General features: G+C 36.7%; 1 non-coding gene across 1 annotated transcript; it reads left to right on the forward strand.

The window, feature by feature from the left end:
* The first annotated feature begins 1,993 nt into the window (after positions 1-1,993).
* Positions 1,994-2,101, forward strand: LOC132651794 (U6 spliceosomal RNA). Its single transcript, XR_009589359.1, has one exon. It is a non-coding gene; the product is annotated as a U6 spliceosomal RNA (small nuclear RNA).
* The last annotated feature ends 20,829 nt before the right edge of the window (positions 2,102-22,930 follow it).

Genomic DNA, 22,930 nt, shown 5'->3' on the forward strand with positions numbered 1-22,930 from the left:
AAACATCTTTGTGGATGCAAGAACATGGCACTGATCTATCAGTTGAGGGCAGAGAACAACATATTTTAATAACAACACCATGGATTGCTTAAAAGTTTCAATAGGATGCCCTGACCCCACAACTCAATTAACTGCCACCCAATCTCCCTAGTGGTAGACTGATTTTGAAAAGCAACAAATCAAGTAATCCAATTTTAAAAATGAGAAACAGAGTTAAGCAGAATTCTCAATATAGGAATATTGAATGGCAAAGAAACATTGAAAGAAATGTTCAACCTCATTAGCCATCAGAAAAATACAAATCAAAACGATCGTGAGATTTCAACTTACATCCACCAGAATGGCCAAGTGACAACATATGCTGGAGAGATTGTGGAGGAAAGGGAACAATCTTTCACTGCTGGTAGGAAAGTAAACTTGTACAATGACTCTGGAAATCAATCGGGTGCATTGTCATACAACTTGGAATAGTGTTTCCTCAAGATTCAGCTATCCACTTCTAGGCATACATCCAAAAATCCTCAAGTACAAAATAAAGACATTTGTTTAACCATGTTTGTAGCAGCTTTACTTGTAAGAGACAAAACCAAGAAATAACCCATTATCTCCCCTCAACTGAAAAATTGATACAGAAATTGTAGTACATCTACATAATGGAAATTACCCAACAATAAAAATAAGAATATCATGAAAATTGCAGGTAAATGGTGGGAACTGGAAACGATCATCCTGAGAGAGCTATACCAGAAGAGAAAGACACATGGTACATTCTCACTCATGTAGACATATTATATAGGATAAACCTAATAAAATCTCTAAACCTAAAGAAACTAATGAAGAGAGAGGACTCTGGCTAAAATGCTCAGTCCTCATTCTGAAAGGCAAAGAGTATGGACATCAGCAGAAGGAGAAAACAGGTATCAAGTTAGGTGCCTGCCACAGAGGGCCCCTGAAAGGCTCTGCATTGCACAGTATCAAAGCAGATGCTGACACTTTTGGCCAACTGTTGGGCAAAGTGCATGGAATCTAATGAAAGAAGTGGGAAATACTAAAATCTGGAGAGGCCAGGAGTTCCAAAAGGAAAGCAAGAGAAAAAGCAAAACAAAACAAAACAAAAAAACCTAAGTATTTCCTGAAATTTATACTCCAACCAAGTACCATGCATGGAGATAACCTAGAACCCCTGCTCAGATGTAGCCCATGGCAGTTCAGTGTCCAAGGCGCTTCCATAGTAATGGAAACAGGAACTGCCTCTGACATGAACTGATTGGTCTGATCTTTGCACACCTCACCGTGTTGGTACAACAGCCTTAAGAGGGCACAGAGGAAGAAAATGTAGGCATTTTCTTATATAATAGCCTAGCATCAGAAGAAAAGAGAGAAAGACCTCCCAGGTGGACTTGTGGATCGGCATGCATGGATAAGGGGGAAGGAAAGTTATATGAGATGGGACAGGGGATTATAGAGGCATACAAAGTGAATAAAGTGTATTTAATCAAAATTAAAATAAAAATATTTAAAAAATATAATTCCTTTTGGATTTATATTATAGGAGGGCATGCTTTATGGTTGATATGCTAAAGATAGTGACCAGAAAGAACGGAGTCTCTATCACATTATATCTTTGTTTCTATCAGTCTCAGATTCTATATTTGAGAATCTGTCTCTCTAGCTTTTCCTCTGTTTCTCTCAGTCTTCCCTCTCTGCCAGCCACTTGTAGTTTAGTATGTAAAGCTTTGCTTTTGGTGAAGGACTACAAGATGACTGTCTGCTGACATGACATTATGGATGATCTCTGTAAAATTGTAAGCAATGTCCTAATTAAACTCCTTTTGTTCAAATAGTTGCCTTAATCAGGAAGCATTTTCACAGAAAATAATTCACTGACTGAGGATGCATCTATGCATTTAACAAATAATAGTGAAATCAGTGGTATCTGAAACTCAGAAGTCAAGGACATGTGACTTTATTAATGATCACCTGAAATAAAGTGGTCCTCGCTTCAGCAGTTCATATACTAAAATTGGAGTGATATAGAGAAAATTAACATGGCCCCTGCACAAAGATGAGACGAAGCATTCCATAAACTTTGAAGAAATTAAAGAAAACACTAATAGAAGAAATTGTAAAGAGAAACAACTTAGGGAAGAAAACAGGAACTACAGAGGTAAGCATAACCAATAGATTAAAAGAGATGGAAGAAAGAATCTCAGGTGTGGAAGATACAATGGAAGAAATTGATGTATCTGTCAAAGAAAATCTTAAATCTAAAAAATTCCTGACACAGATCATGCAAGAAATTCAAGACAACATAAAAAGACAAAACCTAAGAATACTAGGAATAGAGGAAAAAGAAGATTCCCTCCTTCAAGGCCCAGAAAATATTTTCAACAAAAATCTTTGAAGAAAATTTTCCAAAATTAAAGAGAGGCCAGTAAGAGTACAAGAGGTGTACAGAATACCCAATAAATTATTTCAGAAAAGAAAATCCTCCTGCCAGATAATAATCAAAACAGTAAGTATACAGAACAAAGAAAAAATACTAAAAGATGCAAGGGGAAAAGGCCAAGTAACATATAATGGCAAGCCCATCTGAATCACACCTGACTTCTCAACAGAGACTATGAAAACCAGAAGGGCCTGGACAAATATCATGTAGGCCCTAAGAGAACACAGATGACAGCAAAGACTATTATACCCAGCAAAACTCTCAGTCCTCATAAATGGAGAAAACAAGATATTTAATGACAAAAACAAATTTCAAAAATGCCTACATACCAATCCAGCATTATGAAGACAATAGAAGGAAAAATACAATGCAAGAAATCTAGCTTCTTTCAAAAAAACACAGGTCATAATTAACATTACTACAGTAAAACAAAAGGCAACCAAGAACACAAACTTACTACCACAGCCAACATCAAAGTCAAAGGATCTAACAGCCAATGGTTATTTATCTCTATTAACATCAATAGACTCAATTTTCCAATAAAAAGACATAGACTGACAGAATGGATGTATAAAATGACCCAGCAATCTCTTTTGTACAAGAAACATACCTAAGAAAGATAGATATTACCTGAGGGTAAAGGGCTGGAAGATGGTTTTCCAAGCAAATGGACACAAGAAGCAAGCAAGTGTAGCCATTCCAATATCTGAATACACTTTTCAAATAGACTTTCAACCAAAATTACTAAAAAAAAAGATGGGCAAGGAAACTTCATACTCATCATGGGAAAATTCCATCAGGAAGACATCACAATCCTGAACATCTTTGTCCCAAATAGAAGGGCACCCACATTTGTAAAAGAAACATTGATAAAACTTAAACCACACATAGATCCCTACACAATAATAGTGACAGACATCAACACCCAGTATCAACAAAGTATAGGTCAACAAAACAGAAATTAAAAAAAGAAGCAATGACTCTAATAGAGATCATGAATCAAATGTACATAACAGATATTTACAGAACCTTACCCCCAAACACAAAGAATTTACTTTCCTCTCAGCATCTCATGGAACCTTCTCCAAAATAGGCCATATGATTGGTCACAAAGCGAGCCTCAACAAATACAAGAAGATTGAAATAATCCCTTGTATCCATTTGATCACAAAGAAATAAAGCTGGATCTCAACATCAACAGAAATAGCAAAAAGTCTACACACACATAGAAACTGAACAACTTCCTACTGAATGAGTGCTGGATCATGGAAGAAATAAAAAAAATAAAGTCTTCCTAGAATTCCATGAAAATGAAGGCACAACATACCCAAACTTATGAGACACAATGAAAGCAGTGCTAAGAGGAAAGTTCATAGCAAAACGTGCCTTCAAGAAGAAATTCAAGAAATTTCATTCCAGCAACTTATTGACTAACCTAAAAACCCTAGAAAAAAAAAAGGAGCAGACACAACAGAAAGGAGTAGACTTCTGGAAATTATCAAGCACAGTTGTTGGTATAATGTTCTTTTAAAATGCACCTTACCCTCGTTCATTCAAATGCTGATTTCTACCCCCCTCTCTGGTTTCAATCCAGATAATGCATTGTGATACTCATTCTAAGCATCCTGTCTCAACTTGGTTTAAACTTCCAAATAAAGCAACTAGACACGATGTTGTGCTGGGAGGAGCCAAAGGACAGGATAGAGGGGAGGAACTAGAGTGAAGGAAATGAGTGGGAGGAGCTAGAGGGCAGGAAAAGAGTGGGTGGAGAAGGGGCCAGAGGAGATCTGGGAGATGGACCTGGAAGAGAGATCTTGGAGGATGAGGAGCATGAACCAGACCCAAGATTTCACAAAAAGCAAGTATAATGTGGGAAATCTAAATGTTAGGAAATTATTAGGGCTTGGAGGTTTAGGATGGAGTAACTATTGCCCAGTATTGTGTTCTAGCTTAACTAAATAAGCCCAGTCTTTGTGTGGTGATTTGGATACACAGCTGTATAGGACTAACAACAGCATTACTAAAAGATAATGATTAGTAAATATTAATCACCACTTACAACAAATGGCACCCAACTAATCTAAGTATCCATATCCTTTAATTCATACTTAAGCATAATTTGGAGGGGAAAATAAGCTTCCAGTGATACAACCCAAACTTAAAACCTAAAAATTCTCAGGTCAATTAGGGTCTTTTTAAGAGAGACTCTTAAACATGCCTTGGAGTAAAAGGCATTCTACTGTGGGCTCACCTCAGACTTAACATATCAAAACTACCTGCCACTACAGTATAACAGGATGGAAGAAACAATAAAACAGAATTCTTGGAGCTTGGCTGATAATATATTCTATGGTTTTAAGAGTGAAATAAAGGAAAGCCTAAAAGTTGTGACTATACTTATATTCATACCTCAATTTCACTTTAATCATTGCATTAGCTTTTTATGTCTTCTGGAAGGCAAAGGCTTTAGAAAACATACTAGAACAATATAAAAGAAAAAAAAATGAGGGTTAGAAACAGGACATAAAACAGGAGTTACAAAAACTTAAAGGATGGAATAAACAACAGGAAATAGGGCAGAGGTTTTTGAAAAGATACTGGAACAGCACAAAGAACAACTAGAACAATATAAAGAAAAAAATTAAAAGTTGGAAGAGAGGCATAAAACAAGATATTCAAGAGATTATTTAACAAAATAAACAACAGGGAGATAGGCATGAAATATGGGTGCAAACCTTAAGAGAAGAGTTTAGAATACTAAGTAAAGAAAATAGTCAGGTAGAGGCAAAAGACAAAAATAAAGAAAGCCAACCAAAGGTGGTTAAAAAACAAATGTTGGCTTATGCAGGAAGTATAGAGCAGAGACCAGCAGATGATGATCATCCACTGTATTATCAAGAAGCTGAATGGCACCCTGTGGAAGTGCTAGATCTGAGGGAATTTAAGGAAAGTGTCACTAATTTTGGAATGCATTCACCATTTGGAAAAAAAAATGCTGACTTTCTGGTCAATCAAAAGTAGAGTAATCCCCAAAGACTGGTAGGATATGGCAAAGGCAATATTAGAACCTGGGCCATATTTACAATGGCTTTCATGGTGGCGAGAAGAAGCTAGAGAGATAGCACACAAAAAATAGAGCCAGAGGTGTTGGTGTTTCTAAGGAACAGCTGTTTGGTGATGGGCAGTATGCTGACACAAAGATGCAAGCTGTATATAATGAAGAAACCTTAGCATTATGTTGCCTAGCAGCCACAAATGCATGGGGCAAGGTTGAAGTATTAGGAAAAAGGCTTGAGTGATTTTTCCAGGTCATACAAGGTCCAAGTGAAACATTTATTAACTTTTTGCAAAGATTGACTTGTGCTGTGGATAGAAGTATATCAGATCCACTAGCTAGAAAAGCACTAATAGAATCTTTAGCTTTTGAAAATGCTAATACTCCTGATAAAGAAGCTAAAATTATTAAAAAAAATCATCAAAAACAATTTCAGACTGTCCAGAATGGCCATAAATAAAACACAGCAGAGACCGTCTTTTCAACTGAATGCAAAGAGGCAATAAGGCCATTAAGAGCAAGATCTGCTCCAATAGACAAATGGATTAGAAATACGATTGACATCAGACCTCATTAACCCAATTTGACCTTGATAGGAGAAGCTACCCCAAAAGAACATGGGAAATGTTGTAATTGTGATGGGCAAGATTACTACAAAAGAAATTACTAGGAAAACCAAAATAATTCAAGAAGGGAGCCTATGCTTCCTAGAATATGCAGAAGATGTGGCTAGGGTCGCCATTGGCCTAGTGAATGTAGAGCAGTCACAAATAAATGGGGTAATCCTTTATCAAAAAATGCCTGAGGGAACCTCTAGCAGACCCCCAAACAGGACAGGGATACTCTTCCACAAAAAATTAAACACCACTGCTCTGGGAATAAACATTAAAATCTTGTACAGCAAGGCCAAAGCAGATTCTATGGAGAAATTAAAAAAAAAAAAAAAAAAAACAGTAAGAGAACAATAAACAAATATATTGGCAAACCTCCATACCTCCATAAATGATCAAAGGCCAAAATTAAGATAATTTTAATAGTAATGAAATTGAAGGCATGGTAGATACTGGGGCTGATTGTCACAATTATTACTCCTAAATTCTGGCTCCGAAATTGGCCACTTCAAGAGATGGATATTCAATTCCAAGGGATTGGAACTTTATCTAAAGTGAAACAACGTGTTAGATGGCTTAAATGTATAGGACCAGAAGGTTAAATAGGAAAACTAAGACCATACATGGCAGAAATAGCCATAAACTTATGGGGAAGAGATGTGTTACAACAATGGAAGATCCAGATTAACATCCCCCTAACTTCCGAGACAAGCCAAAAATCAGGTAATACTCCTGATAAAGAAGCTAAAATTATTAAAAAAAAAATCATCAAAACCAATTTCAGACTGTCCAGACTGGCCATAAATAAAACACAGCAGAGGCCGTCTTTTCAACTTCCTGTTCGGAAGATAGTGCTAATAAAATTCCCACAACATTAACACTAAGGTGGTTTGCAAACCAACATATTTGGATTGAACAATAGTAAAGAAAAATTACTGGTACTAGAACAGCTAGTCCTGGAACAGCTGGAGGCTCAACATATAGAAGAGTCCAATAACCCTTGGAATTCTCCAGTATTTGTCATCAAAAAGAAATCTGGCAAATGGAGGATGTTAACAGATCTAAGAGAAATTAACAAATTTATTCAGCCAATGGGATCGTTATAATCCGGAATCCCATTGCCTTCCTTTTTACCTAAAGAACGGCCTATTATAGTGATTGATTTAAAGGATTGATTTTTCACATTTCCTTTACATGAACATGATAGGGAAAAATTTGCTTTCTCAGAACCCACTTTGAATAGAAGCTATCCTATAAAGAGATACCACTAGAGGGTCTTACCACAGGGGATGTTAAACAGTCCTACTTTGTGCAAATATTTTGTACAACAACCTTTGGAGATAATTCGTAAGCAGATTCCTCAATCCATAATTTCCCACTATATGGATGATATCTTATTAGCAGATTCAGATACAAAAACATTAGAAAATATTTTTGATGAAATAAATACAACTTTGCCTTATTGGGGATCACTGATTGCTTCTGAAACAAATACAAAGAGGAGATTCTATTAGCTACCTAGAATACAAAATAGGTCTACAGAAAATTTGACCACAAAAAGTTCAAATTAGAAAAAAAAAAGTTAAGAACTCTTAATGATTTTCAAACATTGCTGGGAGATATTAACTGGCTATGGCCTACCCTTGGTTTAGCTCCTCAAGAGCTAAGTAAGCCAAGGTGATAAGGTCTTAAATAGTCCAAGAACATTATCAACTGAAGCTGAAAAAGAATTGGCTCTGGTGGAAATAAAATTACAAGATGCATGTATAGACCTTGTTGATCCAAAAAGGGCCTGTATTTTGGTTATTTTGCCCTCTACTCCCTTGGTTATTCTCCTACTTTGGTTATTCTCCCTCAGGAATTCTTATGCAGAGGGAGGACTGTACTTTAGAATGGACATTTTTGTCACACACACACAAAAAAAAAAAAAAAAAAAAAAAAAAAAAAAAAAAAAAAAAAAAAAAAAAAACTAAAGTCATATATAGAAAAGGTTTCTGAATTGATCCTGAAAGGAAAAGTGAGACTTGGTCAACTGACTGGAATAGATCCAGCTGAAATTGTGGTGCCCTTTACCAATGCTGAGATTGTGTCATTATGGGCAGACAACGAATATTGGCAAAGAGCTTATTGTGAATTTTTGTGAGAAATCAAGAACAGATACCCAAAAAGCAAGCGACTTCAGTTTATAAAAAGAACCAATTAGATTCTCCCACATATAGTAAAAGGAACTCAAATGTCTGGAGCTCCCACATTTTATATGAATGCCAATAAATCAAAAAGGGAAGGTTATAATTCAGAAAATCTGAGTAAAGTGGTGGAGAGTCTTTATGATTCAATTAAAAAATCAGAATTACATGCAATTCTCTTGGTGTTATTATATTTTCCCAAATTTCTTAATGTATTCACTGCCTCTCAATAGGCAGAAAGAGTTGTTCTGCATGTAGAAACTGCTGATCTAATTCAGGATTATTGAGACTTAACTACTGTTCCTTCAATTACAACAAGTAATCAGAAATAGAAGCAATCTGTTGTATATAACACATGTCAGATCTCACACAGGCTTACCAGTATGAGATACAGCACAAGGCAAGGATGAAATTTATCAACTATTGATAGGAAGCATGATAGAGGCCTCAGAATTTCATTAAAAAAAAAAAAGAGTTTTCTATCACTTGGCAACAAGCCAAAGAACTTGTAAAAAAAAATGCCCCACTTGTTCTTTACATAATCAAACTCCACTACCTGAAGGAAGTAACCCTAAAGGTAACTGAAGAAATGAAATTTGGACATGCTTTATTTTACAGAGTTTGGTAAACTGAAATATGTGCACCATACTATGGACACATATTCAGGGTTTCAATGGGCAGCAGCATTAAGCTCTGAAAAGGCTGATTCAGTTATTATGCATTTATTAGAAGTGATGGCAATTATGGGCATACCTAAACGAATTAAGACTGATAATGCTACAGCATATGTGTCTAATAAAATGGAAGGATATTTTACATATTATGAGGTAAAGCATGTAACAGGTATAACTCACAATCCTACTGGTCAAGTAGTCATTGAAATTTTCAATCGTACATTAAGGGACACGCTTAACAAAGAGGGGTATTAAAAGCCCCCAGAGATAGATTACATAATGACCTTAAATTTCTTAAATGTTAATGGACAACAAACAACAGCTACAGAGAGACACTGGGATATAGGAAATACTGCTGAGTTATTTCAGCCTATATATTTCAAAGATACCCTAACTTCACAATGGAGAGTGGGTAATGTGTTATGCTGGGCAAAATATTTGCTTATGCTCATGCAGGAGAAGAGAAATTATGGGTTCCTTCAAAACTAATACAAATCAGAAGTGACAGAGCAAGACCACCAGAAGACCTTAGCCAGTAAAAAGAAGAGAGAAATTAAGATCAAACAGAACAGGTAACATAAGTTGATAATCCCTTTACCTGGAAATACCTTTGAAACTGACTGAGACATAAAAAAAAAAAAGTCTCCAGCCTGAACTCTATCAATACTTGGCCAATAAATCCTTGGCCATAGTATCCTCAAAATGTATTATGCTAATCTTTTAATTGCATAGATAAAATTGGCTTACAGTTTAGTTTTGTCCTGCACATCTCATACATTTATAATTTTAGAACTCTATAACGCTTGTGTGAAATTATTTGTTTGCAGAACAAGAGCTGGACACCAGAGATGCTGGATCAAATCTAACAGAATAATTATTCAGCATGCTGAGACATTGACACATCTGTTCCAGAATTTTGCATTTTCCAGCATTCTGCTTGTTCCTGCCTCAACTGCTTCAATTGCTGTTTTCTCATTAATGCCTGCTCCCAAAAGAACTTTGAAGAAAGCACTAATTTTAATTGGTCCAGCATTTTAGAATGTTCCAAAGAAGAGTTTTATTAAGGCTGAAATTTTCCAACACTCAAAGACTGGGCTACAAATGTTATTGCTTGCTTAATTATCCATTTTTATTTGGACTCCCTACAGGATTTTTACATGTCCAAACTGTCAGCTAGAAGAAATCCAAGAGAATGGTGTCCAATTTTCCTTAAAGGGGGTTGGGTATGTTTTTGGTTGTTTGCTATGGCTATGAAATTTTATTATCATTGGTAGATGTTTATTATTAGTGGTATTATTCAAAGTGAAGCAAGGATAATACAGGGATAATTTATAGAAATACAAAAAAGATAGATTATTGAATCTACTCAACTTAACGTTTTATTTGTTATTCCCAAATAAGGTTAATTTTAACTCTGGTATAGGATTTTGCATATTGATGCAAAAATAAGTCTATTTTTGATATATTGGTATAATCTTTACCATATTGATAGAAAGTCAAGGTTACTTTCAATACTTTTAAACTACTATTAAAAGTATTAAAAGGTGGTTAGGATATTAGATATGTAAGTTAATTGCTAGTTATTGAACTTATAGTCATGTCAGACACTAGTCTAATTTATCACATTAGTATACATCCTAAGTTTAACAGATAGATATGATTTTGTATATAAATTGATTACATGAAGATAGGTAGTCTTCAAAAACTTCAGAGACCTACAGAATATGGCATTTAAAATCTTATTATTTTAAGATTTTTTTGACAATGAGACAAGTCATTTTCTGGCATCACCATGCCTACCTAAAAGAAGATAATGAGCATTGAAGAACCTCCATATGGAGATGGCTTCAAATGCAGCAAGCAATCCACTCAGGTAAAAAAAAAAAAAACATACCCCCACTTCAAAACAGACAAATTCTGCCAAAAGTGGGCAAAGTTAAATGCGGGACAAGTAGACTGCCAAACTCTTCCAAGACAGGGTAAGCAAGTCTGAAATAGGTCCTGCTTCAAATATATGTCTGTCAAATATTCTGAGCCAGAAGGCTGAAGATGATGCTCCAATGTTATAAAGAGTTATGGATGATTGTTCAGGCATCAATCTGTTTCTGTCACTTTGTTGTTTTTTTTTTTTTTAATTTTATTTTTTGGAAGCTGCTAACATGCACTTCCTATTTACTCAAGTAATTTTATTCCTTCTCAATTCTCTGATGGAATTGAAGACCAAAGAGTTACAGTTACAAAGTTAACTTTTAAACTTAAGGTGTTTAAAAGTTAATAAATATTTTTAATATAGGTAATACCAACAAGGATAAAAATTGATTTAGGTATAGACCTTTTAACTTATCAAGATATATAGGATGATCAGTTACTTTCTCCAAAGTTGCTAAATACACATGCACTAGACATTGCACATATAGATTTTATCTTACAGTTTTCATAATTTCATAGTTATTATTGTATTGAAAGAAAAGGAGCCTTTTTTTAAAGGGGGAAATGTTGGTTTAATGTTCTTTTAATATGTATACACCTTTACCTCGTTTTTTTTCAAATGCTGAATTCTACCCCCACCTCTCTGGATATTACAGTGTGATACTCATTCTAAGTATCCTCTCTCAACTTGGTGTAAACTTCCAAATAAAGCACAATGTTGTGCTGGGAGGAGCCAAAGGATAGGAAAGAGGGGAGGAGCTAGAGGGCAGGAAATGAATGGGTGGAGAAGGGGGAAGAGGAGAGCTGGGAGAAGGCCTGGGAGAGAGATCTTGGAGTAAGAGGAGCATGAACCAGACCTAAGATTTCACAAAATGCAAGTATAATGTGGGAAATCTAAATGTTAGGAAACTATTAGCCACTAATAACATAAAGTACTTTGAGGTGACTCTAACCAAGCGAGTGAAAGACCTGTTTGAGAAAAACTTCAAGTCTCTGAAGAAAGAAATCGAAGAAGATATCAGAAGATGGAAAGATCTCCCATGCTCATGGATTGGTAGAATTAACCTTGTGAAAATGGCCATCCTACCAAAAGCAATCTACAGATTCAATGTGATTCCTTTCAAATTACCAACACAATTCTTTACAGACCTGGAAAGAAAAATTCTCAACTTCATATGGAATAACAAGAAACCCAGAATTGCTAAATCCATCCTCTACAATAAAGGATCTTCTGGAGCTATCTCCATCCCTGATCTCAAGCTGTATTATTGAGCAACAGTAATGAAAGCTGCATGGTACTGGCAGAGAAACAGAATGGTAGATCAATGGAAACAAATAGATGACCCAGACAGTCACGTGTATTTTGACAAAGACCCCAAAACCAAACAATGGAAAAAAAGATAGCACCTTCAACAAATGGTGTTGGTCTAACTGGATGTCTACATGTAGAAAAATGCAAATAGATTCATACTTATCACCCTGCACAAATCTAAAGTCCAAGTGGATCAAAGACCTTAACATAAAACCAGATACATGAAAATAAGTTAGAAAAAAAGTGGAGAAGAGCCTTGAACTTTTTGGCAAATAAGAAAACTTCATAAATATGGGACCTCATGAAATTGAAATGTTTTTGTAAAGCAAAGGACACTGTCATCAAAACCAAACGAATTCCTACAGATTGGGAAAGACTTCACCAACTCTCTATGTGACAGAGGGCTATTATCTCAAATATTTAAAGAACTAACGAAGTTGAACAGCAACAAATCAAATAATCCCATTAAAAAATTGGGAACACAGCTAAACAGAGAATTCTTGAAAGACGAATATCAAATGGCAGAGAAGCACTTAAAGAAATGCTCAAGTTTTTTAGGGAAATGCCAATCAAAATGACCTTAATATTTCACCTTACCCCCATTAGAATGGCCAAGTTCAATACCTGAAGTGACAATACATGCTGCATAGGTTGTAGAAAAGGGGAACCCTCCTCCATTGCTGTTGTGAATGTAACCTTGTACCTCTGCTGGTGGGAATGTCTTGTATAACTACTCTGGAAATCAATCCGGTGCTTTAATAGACAACTAGGAGTGGTGCTTCCTTAAGATCCAGTTCTACCACTCCCAGGCATATATCCAAACAAGAATCAAGTAAATATTAGGAAATTTGCTCAACCATATTTGTAGCAGCTTTATTTGTAATAGCCTGAACCTGGAAACATTCCAGATGGCCCCCAACTGAAGACAGGATTCAGAAATTGTGGTACATCTACACAATGGAATTACTCAGCAATAAAGAACAAAGAAATAATGAAATTTGCTTGTCAATGTTGGGACATGGAAGTGTGCTATTCCAGAAGCAGAAGGACTCACAATGTATATATTCACTCATATAGACATATAATATAGGAAAAACCTACTAAAATCTGTACATCTAAAGAAACTAATTAAGAGGGAGGATTCTGGCTAAAATGCTCAGTCCCCATCCTGAAAGCCAAAGAGGATGGGCATGAAAAGAAGTGGAAAACAGGAAACATGTTAGGAAACTGCCATAGAGGGCCTCTGAAATGCTCTGCCCTGCAGACTTTCAAAGCACATGCTGAGACTTATGGCCAACTATTGGGCAGAATGCATGGAATCTAATGAAGGAAGTGGGAAAAAGTAAGGTATGGAGAGGCCAGGAGCTCCACAAGAAGATCAACAGTAACAAAAAAAATCTGAGCACAAGTGTCTTTCCTGAGACTCATACTCCAGCCAAATACCATGCATGGAGATAAATTAGAACCCCTGCACAGATGTAGCCCATGGCAATTCAGTGTCCAAGGGGGTTCCACAGTAATGGGTACAGGAACTGCCTCTTCCATGAACTATTTGGCTTGCTCTTTGAAAACCACACCCTGATGGGGATCAGCCTTAAGAGGGAGAGAGAAAGACAGTGCAGGTATACCTGATGAGATCTGATAGACTAAGATTAGAAGGAAGAAGAGGAAGCCCTGCCCTATTAGTGGATTTGGGGAAGGACATGAGTGGTGGAATGGTCAGAATGGAGGTGAGGATAGAGAGGTTTATGGTTGGATAAAAAGCGAATAAAGTGTAATTAATAAGAATTAAAATGAAAAAAGTTAAAAAATATAATTCATTTATGTGTTATATTATAGGAGGGTATATTTGGAGGCTGATATGGCAATAAAAATAACCAGACAGAATGGAGTCTCTGTCTCTAGGTTTAGGTTAGTTTTATAGCTTTGTTCCTGTTGGTCTCAGTCTCTCTATTTCTGAATCTGTTTCTATAGTTCTTTCTCTATGTGTGTGTCCCTTTGTAACCATCTCTTTGCCTGCCATTTTTGTTTCAGTATGAGAAGCTCTCCGTTGTGCTGAAGAATTACAAAAAGAAGACTGCTTGCCAACATGACATCCTGAATTGTCTCTGTAAAAACATAAATGCTTTTTGTTCAAAGATTTGCCTTGGTCAGGGAGTGTTTTCCCAGTAAGTAATTCACTGACTGAGGACATATTTGTCAAATTAAAAAATAATAATGGAATCTGTGATAATGTGAAACTATCTTGTCAAGGACATATAACATTATTAATGACCACTTGAAAGAAATACATGACACTTTTCTTGAACTAAGAGTCTTGGACACAGGAATTGACATCTCTGGGTTGTGTGCTTTCAGCTGCCCAGATTGAGGCATGTAGGGCTACTCAGCCTTTCTTGCTAGCATGCTGTCCACTTGGACCTTTCAATAACTGGCTTTTGAAACTTTTGATGTCTTTAATATGTTTCATAAAATCATTCTCCTTCCCAGCCAATCAGCACCTGTGAGAATCTTGAAGCTTTCATGGAGATGAGTAAACAAACTTCGCATTGTCCAGTATCACTGATCCTATGGGCATGTGACATTTTCTTGTGAAAGCCAACAAGCCTTTATCTTATCGCTTTATCCAGATCTCACAACTTTACTCCTGTTTACCTCTGTAACAATGTCAGGTAGGAAATTAAACTTTACTGCTTATCAAATTGGACACCTTCCTAAGTAGGTAAACTCCACAGTGATGTGGGATTAACAGGAATGTATCAAATGACAATGTGCTCACCTACTGTGTTCTTAGATCTGAAATTTCCTAGGTTGTGACTTTGAACTGACCATTTACTGGCATACTCACTAAATGTACCTTCACATCCTTATTGATAAAATGGACAGGCCGAGCCTAGGGCTCCCTTGGGGTATTGAGTCTTTAGAGAATGGAAAAGAGAAGCAAACCAGAAAATTCCTGGGAATGGTTTGGCTGAAATAGAGAAAGGTCTATGAAAAAAGAAGGGCAATAAAGGCTTTGACAACTAGTGCTGTTCCACTCTAGGGTTGCCAACCCTCTATGAGCAGTGTGGCCTTGTCTGACCTAGCTGGATAGGCAGCTGTGTTGGACTCATGGTCCTTGTCTTTGATTACAGTTCAATCTAGTACTTCAAGACAGAGAAATATGCCCATGTTTTATGCCTAGTACATAAGATCAGCTGTATTTCCTCCTGTTTTCCTAGAGACAATCCCTCTAAACATATTGTTAGTGCCAGTACTGCTTGTTCAGAGGCGCCACCTGAACTCATGAGGTCTGACATAGCAAGGTAACCCCTAGTTCATGGCTAGGATTCTCTACTACATAATGAGTTCCTGCAAAGCATGCTTTACAATGTCAAACTCTGTTCTCCTTTAGCTGAATCTTTTTTCCACATTAAAAGTCAGTGTAAAAGTTATCAACATAGTATTTTTATTGATTATGTGGAAATTTCATGTATTATACATTACACTCTTTTTTTATTGCTCCCAGGTTCAAATTCATAACCATGTGTCACACAAATTTTTTCTTTAAAATGCATCAATTGAAGTATGTGTTGTTCATATACTCATTGAAACATGATCAGAGTCTCAGTGCAAATCCCTTAAAGAAAACTGAGTTCATCCTAGCTGCACATTGTAACCACCATCAAGAAAAATCCATGAGTCCTAAAGAGCTTTTTATCCCCTTGATCACAGCTTTTCTTATATATTTATTTATAACATATTGCACAAGTTGTATCCCCTCATCTTCCCCCTCCCCTTCTCCTTGCAGTCCCACCCACCCTCCTTTTTCTACCTCTATGAACTTTCTCTAGTTCCCTGATAGAGCATGTCCCCTTGTCCTTCCATCTGAACCTAGCTTATCAGGTCTCATCAACGCTGGCTGAATCAGCTTCCTCTGCAGTATGATTCTCAGGACTTTTTTTTTTTTTTTACATGTGTCCTCAATTCCCTCTACTTATGCCACTTTTCCCTGCCTCCTCTCCTTCAGGCTTCCCAGAGCTCTGAGAGGAGTGAGAATTTCATAGGGAAATTCCATTTAGAGCTTGGTGTTTTAAGGTCTTTCTGTGCATAATATCAGATTGTGGGTCTCTGTATGTAATCGCTTTTGATGCAGAAAGAAGCATCTCCATGGATCTAAGAAAATGGCACTGATCTATCAGTTAAAATCTGAGAGCAACATATTCTAATAACAACATCCTGGGTTGCTTGAAAATTTCTGTAAGATGCCCTGGCCCAACTGCCACCCAATCCCCCTAGTAGAAGACTGGTTTGGTCACAGTTAGATGGCCTATTGAAACTTTATCCCCCACTATTAGGAGACCTCCTAATAAGTGAATACAAACCATATTTTTCTTTCTGAATTTTAGTTACTTGACCCAGGATGATTTTTCCTGGTTTCATCTATTAGCCTGAGAATTTCATGATGTCATTTTCTTAGAGAAATAATACTCCATTATGGAAATATTCCACATTTTCCCCAATGGAGATTGTCAGTCCTGTTCTTTAAAATTTGGAATTTGCTAGGACTTTAATCATTGTATTGAATGACAAACTATCAGGATAACTATAGTCTTTTAGCCTAGAAACCCCTCCATCTTCTTCCACTTCCTGTTGATTTGAATTGTTATATCCCCTTGAAGCTCATCCTACATGTTGCATCCCCAGAGAGGAAATGTCTGTGAAGTGTTAGGAGGTATGCATTTGTTAGATAATATAATTCTTATTGGAGTTATATTATAGGAGGGTATGCTTTGAGGTTGATATACCAATGAATGTGAGCAGACAGAATGGGTCTCTTTCTTTCAGTCTCTGTCAGTTCATATCTTTGTTTCTATTTCTGAATCTGTCTCTCTAACTCTTTCTCATTCTGTCTCTCTCATTTTCCCTTTCTCTGCCTGCTGCTTGTGGATCAGTATTAAAACCTCTCAGTTCTACTGAAGGGCTATAACAAGTTGTCTGCTTGCTGATGTGACGTCCTGAATAGCCTCTGTAAAAATATAAGCAAGGTCTCACTTAATTGCTTTTTGTTAAAAGAATTGCCTTGTTCAGGGAGCATTTTTCCCAGTAAGTAATTCACTGAGTAAGGATATATCTGAGAATTTAAGAAATAATATTGGAATCTGTGATAATATGAAAATCTGTGAATTTAAGAAATAATATTGGAATCTGTGATAATATGAAAGTCAAATGTCAAGGACACATGAGTTTATTAGTGACCACTTGAAAGATATGTGTGACACTTTTCCTGAACTAAGATTTTGGACACAGAAACTGTCATCTCTTGGTTGTGTGCTTACAGCTGCCCAGATTGAAGCATGTAGGGCTGCTCAGCCTTTCCCTCAAGCAGGCTGTTTACTTGGCCCTTTTAATAACTGGCTCTGGAGACTCTTACTGGCTTTCAACTGTTTCATGGCATCATCCTCCCTCTCATCCAATCAGCACCAAATCATCGTGATATCAAAATAGCATTCAGATGTCATGATGAATTTTCAAGTCACGATCTCATTTGATGTCATAATAGCACTGTGATGTCATCATAGCATTGAGATATAATAATACTATTGTGAAGTCAGAATACAATTTTGATGTCATAATAAAATTGAGATGTAATAATACCTTTGGGATGTCATACCACTGTGTTGTCATAATATCATTGGAATGTAATGACAGCACTGTTAAGTCATAATACTATTGTGATAGCAAAAGAGCATTGCGATGTTATAATACCATTTGGAGGTCATAAAGGATTATGATGATAAAATACCATTGTGATGTCATTATACCATTGTGATGTTATATGTCCATTGTGAAATTATACAATATATCATCATTGCATTTTAATTTTGTAAGAATGGTGATATCATAAAAGCATTGTGATGTGAAAATTCCATTGTGATCTCATACCACAGTCATGTTGTAATACCATTGTGATGTGATAATAGCATTGTGATGTGAAAATACCATTGTGATGTCATAACAGCATTGTATTGTAATGTCATACTACTGTGATGTCATAATACCATTGTGATATAATGATATCATTGGGATGTTTAAAGCATTATGATGATATAATAATATTGTGATGTCATAATGCCACTATGAAGTCAAAATTCCTTTATGATGTCACACCATAATGATGTCATAATAGAATTGTGATGCCATAATACAAAAGTGATATAATAACAATAATTTGATGTCATAATTACGTTGTTCTGTAATGTTATTATTGTGATATTATAATATCATTGTGATATCATACCATATGAGGTCATAATAAAATTGTAATATCATAATAGCATATTGAGGGAATTAGCCCAGCGTGGTGTCATAATGGCATTGTAATGTCAAAATTCCATTGTGATGTCATGATATCAATATGATGTATTAATAGCTTCTTGAGATCATAGCTGCATTGTGATGACATCCTAGCATTGTGATGTCATCCTAGCTTTGTGATGTCATATACCATTGTGATGTCATAACACACATGGTGTGACGACTGCTTGTTCAGAGGTGCCACCTGAGTTCATGGAGTCTCAGATAGCTGGGTAACTACTAATTCGTGACTAGGATTGTCTGCTACATAATGAGTCCCATAAAGCATGCCTTACTAAAAAGTCAAACTCTGCCCTCCTTTAGCAGAATCTTTTCTCCATGTTAAAAGTCATTGTGAAAATTTTCAACATATTATTTTTATTGCTTATGTGGGAATTTCATATAATATACATTACACTCCTTTTCCATTGATCCCAGGTTCAAATTCCTACCCATGAGTCACACTATTTTTTTCTTTAAAATACATCAATTGAAGTATGTGTTTTTCATATACTCATTGAAACCCGATCAGAGTCTCAGTGCAAAGTCCCTTATAGAAAACTGAATACATCCTTGCTGAACCCTGACACCATCCCCAAGAATAAGCCATCTTGAAGAACTCTCTACTACATCCACTTGATCACAGTTTTCTAATATATTTATTTATTACAGTTTGTTCACTTTGTATCCCCTCTGTCATCCCCTTCCTCTTCTCCTTCTAGTCCCACCCATCCTCCTTCTTCTAACCATATGCCCTTCTCTAGTTCCCTTATAGGGGAGTTCATCCTCCTCCTTCTATCTAAACCTAGCTTAAAAGGTCTCATCAAATCTGTCTCCATCATCTTCCTTTAAGGCCTGATTCTCAGGGAATTGTTTTCCTTGTGTCATCAGTTACCTCTAATTGTGGCATTCTTCCTGCCGCCTCTCCTGCAGCCTTCCCAGAGCTCTGGGAGGAGGAAAAATTTCATAGGGAAATCTCATTTAGAGCTGGGTGTTCAAGGTCACTCTCTGTATAATATCCGATGTGGGTCTTTGTATGCAATCCCATTTGATGGAGAATGAAGCATCTCTGTGGATCTAATAACATGGCAATCATCTCTCAGTTGAGGGCAGAGATCAACATGTTTTAATAACAACAGCCTGGTTTCCTTGAAAATTTTCCATAGGATGACCTGGCCCAACAACTCTATTACCTGCCACTCAATACCCCTAGTGGAAGACTGTTTTTTTTTTTTTTTTTTTTCACAATAAATGGCCTACTGGAACTTTATCCCCCACTATTAGGAGATCTCCTAATAAGTGAATACATACCATATTTGTCCTTCTGCATTTTAATTACTTCACCCAGGATGATTTTTCCTGGTTCCATCCATTTGCCTAAAAATATCATGATGACATTTTCTTAGCTGAATAATAATCCGTTATGGAAATATTCTGCATTATTCCAAAGGATATTGTCAGTCCTGTTCTCTAGAGCTAGGAAGTTGATGGTATATTAATCATTGTATCGAATGACAAACTATTAGGATAACTATGTTCTTTTAGCCTAGATTTCCTTCCATCTTTTTCCACTTCCTGGTGATTTGAATTGCAATGTCCCCTAGAACCACTTTATTTACATGTGGAGTCCCAGTGAGGAAATATATTGTATTCGTTAGAAGTTATGGCCCTGTCAGACAATATAATTCTTAATGGATTCATATTACAGGAGCCTGTGCTTTGAGGTTGATATGACCAGACATAACTTAGTCTGTCACTTGGTCTCTGTCACTTTTTATCTAAGTTTTTGTCAGTCTAGTTATCTCTATTTCTGAATCTGACCCTCTAGCTTTTTCTCTCTCTGGCTCCCTCTCTCTGCCTGCCACATGTGGTTCCATATGAAAAGCTCTCAGTTGTGCAAGAGGAGTACAGCATGTTGACTGCTTGCTGATGTGACAACCTGGATGGTCTTTGTAAAAATATAAGCATGGTCTTAATTAAATGCTTTTTGTTCAAATTGTTGCCTTGGTCAGGAAGCATTTTAACAGTAAGTAATTCACTGACTGTGGACATATCTGTGCATTTAACAAATAATAATGGAATCTGTCATAATGTTATACTCACATGTCAAGGACACATGACTTTAAAAGGAACACTTGAAAGAAATATGTGACACTTTTCCTGAACAGTCTTGCATACAGGAACTGTCATCTCTGGGTTGTGTGCTTTCAGCTGTCCAGATTGAGGTATGTAGGGATGTCCAGCCTTTCCCTCCTGAAACTCTTACTGGCTTTCACTTCTCTCATAACATCATTTTGCCTCTCAGTCAATCAGCACCTTAGAGAATCTTGAGATTTCCATGGACATGAGTATACAAACTTTTCAAACTTTCCAGTTTCTCTTATCTTGTGCACACATGACTTTTCTTGTGAAACCCAACAAGCTTTTATCTCATCCCTATAGCCAGACCCAACACATTTAATCCTGTTTATTTCTGCGACAATGTCACAGGAAATGACATTCCAAGAAATGTGGGATTAAGGATAATGTACTGAAAGACAAATTGGTCTCCTATTGTGGTAGTCGATCTGAAATTTCCTAGGTTGTTACTTTGAACTAGGCAGTTACTAACATATTCACTAAATGTACATTCACATTTTTATTGATATAATAGGCTGGCAAGGTCTAGGGTTCCCTAGATTATTGAGTCTTTAAGAGCAGGGAAATGAGAAGAAACAAGACAATTCCTGGGACTGGTTTGACTGAAACAGATTGGTGAGTGTAAAAGGAGAACTCTGGGGCAATAAACTATTTGACAGCTGGTGCTATTCTACACTAGTGTTGGGTGTTGGCAACCCTTGATGAGCAGGGTTGCCTTGGCTGACTAGGCTGTATCAGTAGCTGTGTCCTACTCAGTGGACATTGAGGAACCACTTCTGATCCTGGGGTTTAAATTTCAAAATGGGCCTTCAGGACAGAGAAATGGGACAATTTTGTATGTCTAGTACACAAGAGCTGCTGTGTTCCTCCAGACAAACCTTCTAAAGGTAATGTTAGTGCCAGAACTGCTTGCTCAGAGATCATGGGGTCTGAGGTAGTTGGGTAACCACTAGTTCAAGTCTGTGAGTCTCTGCTATCCAATGATTCCTGGAAATACAAAATCATACTCTGCCCTCCATTAGCAGAATCTTTTTTCCAGGTTAAAAGCCATTGTAAAAGTTGTCAACATCATATTTTTTGATTATGTGTTAATTTCATAAAACATACATTACACTACTTTTCCATTGCTCCCTGGTTCAAATTCCTACTCATGTGTCACACTATTTTTTTTTCTTTAAAACACATGTATTAAAGTATGTGTTGTTCATGTACTCATTTGACCAAGATCTGTGTCCCAGGCCAAGTCCCTTAAATAAAACTGAGTTCATCCTTGCCACCCCCTGGCTCTACCCCCAAGAATTAGCCATCCATCCTGAAGACCGCTATACTTCATCATCTTGATCACAGTTTTTTATGTATTTTTTTATTATGATGTGTTCAATTTGTATCTCCTCTGCTACACCTGTCCTTTTTCTTCCAGTCCCAACCACCCTCCTTCTTCTTCCCCTATACCCTTTCTCTAGGGCATATGGGAAGAAGAAGAAGAAGAAGAAGAAGAAGAAGAAGAAGAAGAAGAAGAAGAAGAAGAAGAAGAAGAAGGAGAAGGAGAAGGAGAAGGAGAAGGAGAAGGAGAAGGAGAAGGAGAAGGAGAAGGAGAAGGAGAAGGAGAAGAAGGAGAAAAAGAAAGAGAAGAAGAAAAAAAGAAGGAGAAGACCTGATAGATGAGGTTTTCCTTCCCCTTCTATCTGACCCTACCTTATCAAGTCTCATCATGGGTGGCTGCATCAGCTTCTTTTTTGGCCTGATTATCAAGGCATTGTTCTCCTTCTGTCCTCAATTCCCTCTACTTATGACATTCTTCCTGCTTCCCCTCTGCAGACTTCCCAGAGCTCTGAGGGGAGAAATAATTTCATAGGGAAATCCCATTTAAAGATGGGTGTTTCAAGTTCTCTCTTTGCATAAAAACAGTTTGTGGGTGTCTGTATGCAATCCCACTTGATGCACAAAGAAGCATCTCTGTAGATATGAGAACATGGCACTGATCTATGAGTTGAGGGCAGAGAGAAGCATATTTTAATAAAAATAGCTTGAGCTGCATGAAAATTTCTACAGGATTCCCTGGCCCAACAGTACAATTCACTGCCATCCAATACCACTAGTAGAAGACTGGTTTGGTTGCAATAGATGGTCTATTGGAACTTTATCCCCCACAATTAGGAGACCTCATAATAAGTGGAAACATACCATATTTGTCTTTCCGCATTTTAGTTCCTTCACCAGGATGATTTTTCGTGGTTCC

This window comes from Meriones unguiculatus (genome assembly GCF_030254825.1).
Source record: "Meriones unguiculatus strain TT.TT164.6M chromosome Y unlocalized genomic scaffold, Bangor_MerUng_6.1 ChrY_unordered_Scaffold_25, whole genome shotgun sequence".
In the NCBI taxonomy this organism is placed as follows: domain Eukaryota; kingdom Metazoa; phylum Chordata; class Mammalia; order Rodentia; family Muridae; genus Meriones; species Meriones unguiculatus.